Below are 6,639 nucleotides of genomic sequence, written 5' to 3'. Positions count from 1 at the left end.
TGAAGATAAACAGAGGTATTATTCATATGATTTGGAATTGTATTCCCTTGCCTAATCCCTCAAGAAGTGGAGACACTACTTGTTGCGTAAAGAATTCTTTGTATACACAGATAACCACACCCTTAGCTTCATAAATAGTCAATAAAAACTCAGTCATAGGAACATGAAATGGATGGAGGCATTAAAGATTTTACCTTTTCTATAAGACATAAATAAGGAGTTGGTAATATAGTTGTAGATGCCTTAAGTAGAAGAGCTTTAACAATATTAGAAATTTAGTCGGAATGTGTAGGTATTTCAGCCTTGAAGAACATGTATGCTAATGACAATGATTTTAAGGATATTTATCAAGCATGTACTTGTTGGAAATGTAGAGAAGGCTAGGTGACTGAGAGGGGGTGGGTGAATTAGGAACCAATAAAACTTTAACTTCAATTCACCAATTAATCCTTCATAAACTAATTTGATCTAATTGCATGTATAAAATACTCAAAGCAATAAAACATTCATAATACTTTACACAATATTTGGCAACCCAAAAACCTTCCAAATGGAAAGTAAAACTGGGGTGGGGATGATACCTACAAGCTTTAGTATTGTAGTATAAAGTTGGCTTGTTAAGGCTTACACAGGATTAGTTTTTGTGATCTTCCCTATTAGGAGCAATAAGGACTGTTAGGTCCATCTTGTAAAAGGATTGATACAATACATTGAAGTATGTACTCAGTTAGGAGATTCTAGATAAGACTATTAATTCCACCTTGTTAGAGGATTTGACTGATGCACCTATTAGGATGAACCAATAGCTTATTTACGCTTTGCAACTTGGTTTGCTAAATGAGATTTCTTTGATGTAGAATGATCACCTTAATGTGATGGATGAGACTCTTCTTTTCCTTATACTACTTGTAGCCTTTAAACTCTAATTTTCATTTCTACTTATGTTTTTATTACTAATTTGGATATGACAAGATATATGACAATTATACCAATCCAAATAATTAACTTCTATAGTCATCTACAATATCATATTAAAAAATCTTTACCTAGTTAGCTTAGTGCTGACACTGAGGTTCAGAAGTCCACTCGAGTGATATATTGATACTTGGATAAACAGGCAACTTGAAAATCTCTGACACTCAGTTAATACTAATGCTTGGTCCACATTGATCACTCAATAGTAGATGTGAACTCGGTTAACACTAATGACTCACAAAACATTGAAGAGCTTGGTTGACAATGCAACAACTTAGTTACTATTGTAACTTGGTCAACACTACTATCTACCTTGCTTAGTTAACATGGTTAGCTTCTCTGCTAGGTTAACACTATGTGCTCAGTTAACACTTCATGCTCAGTTGAAACTATCTACAAGGTTTACTTGGTGGTCCTCGGTGACAATGTAACCAACCAAATGACTAAGTCTTTTGGCACTAATTGACAACTAGTCTAACCATAAGGTCAACAATCTCCCCCCTTGGCATTAGTGACAAAAACACGTATCATACCAAAAAAATATGAATACTCAAAATAATGAGTCACAAATCCCCCTATCAATGTACCTAGGTCTATAGCTTGGTTTTGACTACTATCTTGATACTCGGCTAACACTAACTCTATTTTTCATTTTTCAAAATTATTTTTGTAGCTCTGTTATATACATAGGTGTTATATATAACTATATTTCCCCCTTGGATTCCTTACATTCTATATTTCCCCCTTTTTTTGACAAAACCACTATGTATCTTCAAAATTAGAGACATGGTTTTGTCCCAATTTTCTTGCAAGACTTTAGAAGTATGCAAAGCTATCTGAACTTCAGCTGATAAATCCATCATATGATCATCAATAGAAATTTTTTTCTCATGGATTAATGTCTTTGCATGAACAATACATTTCTACATTATATCCATTTTTGGAATTATCAAACTTTGAATTTTTGATACTGTAGCCCTAATTCTTGCTTCTTCTCTCAATAAATCTATCTCCAAATAAGTCAAATCCCTGATCTTGAAAAAATGTGTTGAGCTAGTACTAGGGTCAAGTGAAAACTAGTTAGCACTTGCCTTTAGATCAATATCAATCTTTGACAACTTGTCTCTTATTTCCTTGGTAAAATTTGTGGTATCACTTAATTTTACAAACAAGGAAACAACATTATTAATAGTGCTTTCAAAAGAAATAAAAATAGTGGATAGTTCCACTTGATCTATGGCAATCTTTTGTGCTACATTATCAAAAACCTTATTCTCATATTTTCTCTCTACCCTCTGCAGTAGTTTCTCTTGACCATTCAAATTTTCATTGAACTTGTTGACTATGTCAACAAGTTGGTCCAAAATAGATTTCTTTTCATCAACTTCAATACTCAATTTATTAAGAAATATACCTTTGATGTCTTCTAGTACTTGATTTCTTTTCTTCTCTACTCTAATATTTTGTTCTTTGGTTTCTTCCAAAGTTCTCCAAGAGTGTCCATTTTGATCAGGAGTAAGATTGGAGAGATCCCAATATGGAATTACTATGTCTTCATCTAGATCAACTTCATCAATGAAAACTTCTATCTCTTTCCCTTTAGCCTTTGGAATAGGTGAAGGAATGATTTCCTTACCTTTACTCATATCTTTAGTGCTCAGTTGAGGATTGACTTCAATTTTCATTGCACTTGTTGTGGAATCACTTGCAACAATAACAACATGACTGATTGGAGAAAAAAAACAATTGTAGGAGTACTTATAGTGTGTTGTTGTGACTTAGTCTGACTTGATTATGAGATAAGTGGAGCCTATAGCTTAGTAGATGAAGTAGTGGTAATAGTACTCATCTCTGAACTTGGTAAGACAGATCTAACAACCAATTGAGTGTTTGGTTGAATAGTATTTAACCCAATGGTCTGAGGCTCATATGTTGTCTTCAATGAACTTGATATTATCATTACTTTTCTTGAAGAATTAGGAAGGGAGGTCATTTCCTTTGCTATAATATTTTTGGATGTAAATCCTCAATATTCTATATTTCAGGTAGATCCTCACTGACCATTTGATTTGCCTTTTCCTCTTCATCATCATTCGCATCATCTATTTAAACAACTTCTATAGTGGTATTAAAAAAATTCAATCCATAAATGTTTTTCCATGCATTTGTATTGGATTACACAATAGATTCAATATGATTTGACATAATTAAGAATGCATTGAACTTAGGAGTTAATGAGTGTTCATGCTTTTTCAATGCCTCCTTCACTTCTTTGTTGAATAGGTTTGGCAGTAGCTTCCTCAAGATTTGATCACAGATATCCTTGGCAACCATTAATGCATTATCCCAGCAACGTGATACTGTAGTAGAATATTAGGAACATTTTTTCTTAATTCACTTGGAGAGTATTTCCATTTTTCCATCTTGTTACTAAGGCTTGTTCTATTTGTATCTACTCTTTATTTCTAGTTTCATATTTAAGAAATTTAAAATCTGCCATACCTCCACCTTCTTTGAGTCACTTCAGTCTTTCTTCAAAGGTTGGAGTAGACCTTTTGAATGATATATGTTGCTCTTCTTCTTTATCTTCAAGTATGAGCTTCTTTCTTGATTTGGTGGGTTTGTTGGTGGTAAAAGTAGGAGTTGACCTTGTAACTCTTCTTGATGTAGACTTGCCCTTTTTCTTAGGTGGTTCTTCTTCTGTTTCTTCTTCTTCTTCATGTTCCTCTACTTCTTCTTTATCATGTTCCTTTGCTTCTTCTTCCTCTTTAATTTCATCACCCTTATCTTCTATGAGCAGAAGAGGGTAACTGGATTTCACATTCTCTTTCTTAATCTTTCCTAACTTCTTCCTTCCTTTCTTCAGAATTTGAGGAATCTTGATCTCAAGTGAAATCTTGGTTTTAGATTCTTCATAGGCTCCAAAATAAGGTGCTTTGAGGTCCGTAGGTTCATTAAAAAGAGCCTTAAGTATGTCCTTAGTATCATCAATATTTACCTCCTAGCCAAGAGGTCTTACCTAAGCAACTCTAGGTCTGACTGCCTGAATATGTACCTTATCACAATATGCAAGGAAACATATGTCTTGTTCATAGTCATCCACTAGTTGCTTAGGAACTTTGAATCTTCTTGTATCATCTTAAAATGGAATCAATTTCAACTTGGTAGGTTTAGCACCCTCTTTTAGTACATTTATCATGATATATTTGCATTTAGGATGCATTCTGCAATTGATTCCTTTGTTTTAGGTGAAATTTGGGTTATGATCTCGAAGATTCTCCTTAATTTCCTTCCTCTATGGCACTATTTTCTAGGTAGGACTTAAGAATAGGTCCTCCTAGCCTTCATCATATTCATTATAGGATTTTGTGCCTATTCTTGGCATTCAATCCTATTTTGATATCATTTCTAGGTTTCTGTGTATCCTCGAGACTTTCTACTTTTTGCTCTAGTTGGGTTTTAACCCCTAGATCAACCTTGACCTAGGGCAAGGTTAACTAGGTTGACCCTAACCTAGGGTAGGGTTGAGGTCATCCCTAACCTAGGTCAGGTTCAAGGTCGACCTTGACCCTCTTCATAATTTGATCCGCCTTTTTAGATTTTGGTCCCGGAGGGTCCTAGAAACAATGTCGAGCTTTCAGATTTGAATGCAAAAGGGGTTTAATTTGAGATTCATTTAATCATTTTCCTTCCTTGGTTACTGTGATCAGACCATAATTCAAGGTGAAATTTGAATTATGGATCCTCACATTACTCTAGGAGCTGCACCTTGAAGCCTTTATAGAGACTCTCATTTGCATTTATCTACAACTAGAATGAAGAGATAACAAAAGAACAAGATGACACTATGAAGATGAAAGGTTGCAAGAGAATGATATAGAAGATGAAGCTAGTTGTGGATATCAAGCATTTTTATACCATTACAAACATCTATTTAGAACAAGAGAGAGCCTATCTTCCTTGATCTGCCATTATCGATATTCAAGTATTCAAAGATACAATCGTGGCATAGCAATTATAGATTATGAGTTTGGTAGGAGTACTTTAGCCTTGGGGGCTTGGTATGCTTTCTTATCTTATTCAAGTCTATGCATTGCTTTCTCATACATATTCATGCTATGGTTTCTATCTAGTAGATTAGATCTTCGCATTATACATTCAATATACACACACATTCTATTATATCCAGCTATTCGTGGAGGTGTAAATCACCAAAATGAGGGTTTGACTAAGGAAAAACCCTATATAGCCACCCCAGAACCCCATTTTCAAATATATGTGGGTGTTTTTTCAAAAATTGGAGTACATATTTGGATGCTATTTTTGGTAAACTTCTGAGATCCACAAAAAAAAAATTCATCAGAGCAGTATAGGTCAAGGTCAACTTTTTGGGGCACAATTGTGCCCCACCAACTTGGTCAAGATCGACCTGCTCTCAAAAGGATAAAAGTTTTCTAGGTTTTCTCTATCTCAACATTCCTAGTCTAGAACGGGTTGAAAATTTTCTAGATTTTGTGCACAGGCATCAGAAAAATAGGTATTTCTAGATTGGTGCTATTTCAAGGTATGTATCTTGTTTAATTTCAAGCATTTCCATTACTTATTCCATATCAATCTTAAAACAATATATGAATGTTAGGATAAAAACATAGACATAAATAACAATTACATGCAAATATAAACAATAATAGAAAATAATAGATCGCTCAAAAGATAATACAAGACACCAAGATTGAATGTGGTTCACTTAATCCCTGCGCTACATCCACCAAACAATAAGTCCAATATTATTACAATCTAGTGATTACAACTTGATTACAATCCATAATCCCTTACAACTCAATACTACTACAAGAAGTAATTTTTACATCACCACATTGAAATAATCCCTAACCCTAAGCCCTTTTATACAACTATTTTTTCTGCTTTAGGGTTAAAATTAGTTACAACATGTCGGCCATAAAATGCTGATAAATAGCCTCCAAAAAAATTTCCCAAGGGCTCCACCCTCAAACCCCTAGCTGTATTTGGGGCTACCACCCCCAAACCCCATTGAGAAATTATGGAGTATGTACAATACTTTCCTGATTAGTCACCACAATCTAATAATGAATAGTGGTGAAAGTATTTCACATTGTTAGAGATCCACTTTTACCCTATTCATTTTGATCAACCAATGATAGACAACTCTTTCTTTTGGGTGTTAGATTTTCATCTTTTGTTAGATCTTGCATGTTAATTAGATTTCTTTCATTTATATGTTTAAAAAATACAAAAAATTTCAAAAACTCTTTAAAAATACAAAAACATTTAAATTTTCATGCTTTTCATATTTCAATATGTATGATTCTTGTTTGGAATACTTTGATGAAGTTTTTGTTGTAAAAGAGGATAGATTCCCTAATGAGGTACATGGAAGTGAGACTGAAAATGGTCTAGATAAGATCTCCATTGATCCTATCCCTATTTCACTCTCCTCCACAAACTCTTCAATTGACCTTTACCATAGGGTGTGTGCATGGTTACCTTCATGTTCCACTATATGCAACATTGATAAACCTAAAATGATATATCCTACACCTTTGATATGATAAAAGGTGTTGGACTAACCACCAACATTATCCTTTAGGATTCATGACTTAACTGCCTCCTATGTTTTATAAG

Source organism: Cupressus sempervirens, chromosome 3, assembly GCF_028749045.1.
Source record: "Cupressus sempervirens isolate cs-2001-9-10 chromosome 3, ASM2874904v1, whole genome shotgun sequence".
Taxonomy (NCBI): Eukaryota; Viridiplantae; Streptophyta; class Pinopsida; order Cupressales; family Cupressaceae; genus Cupressus; species Cupressus sempervirens.
Note: the sequence above shows the minus strand (reverse complement) of the source record.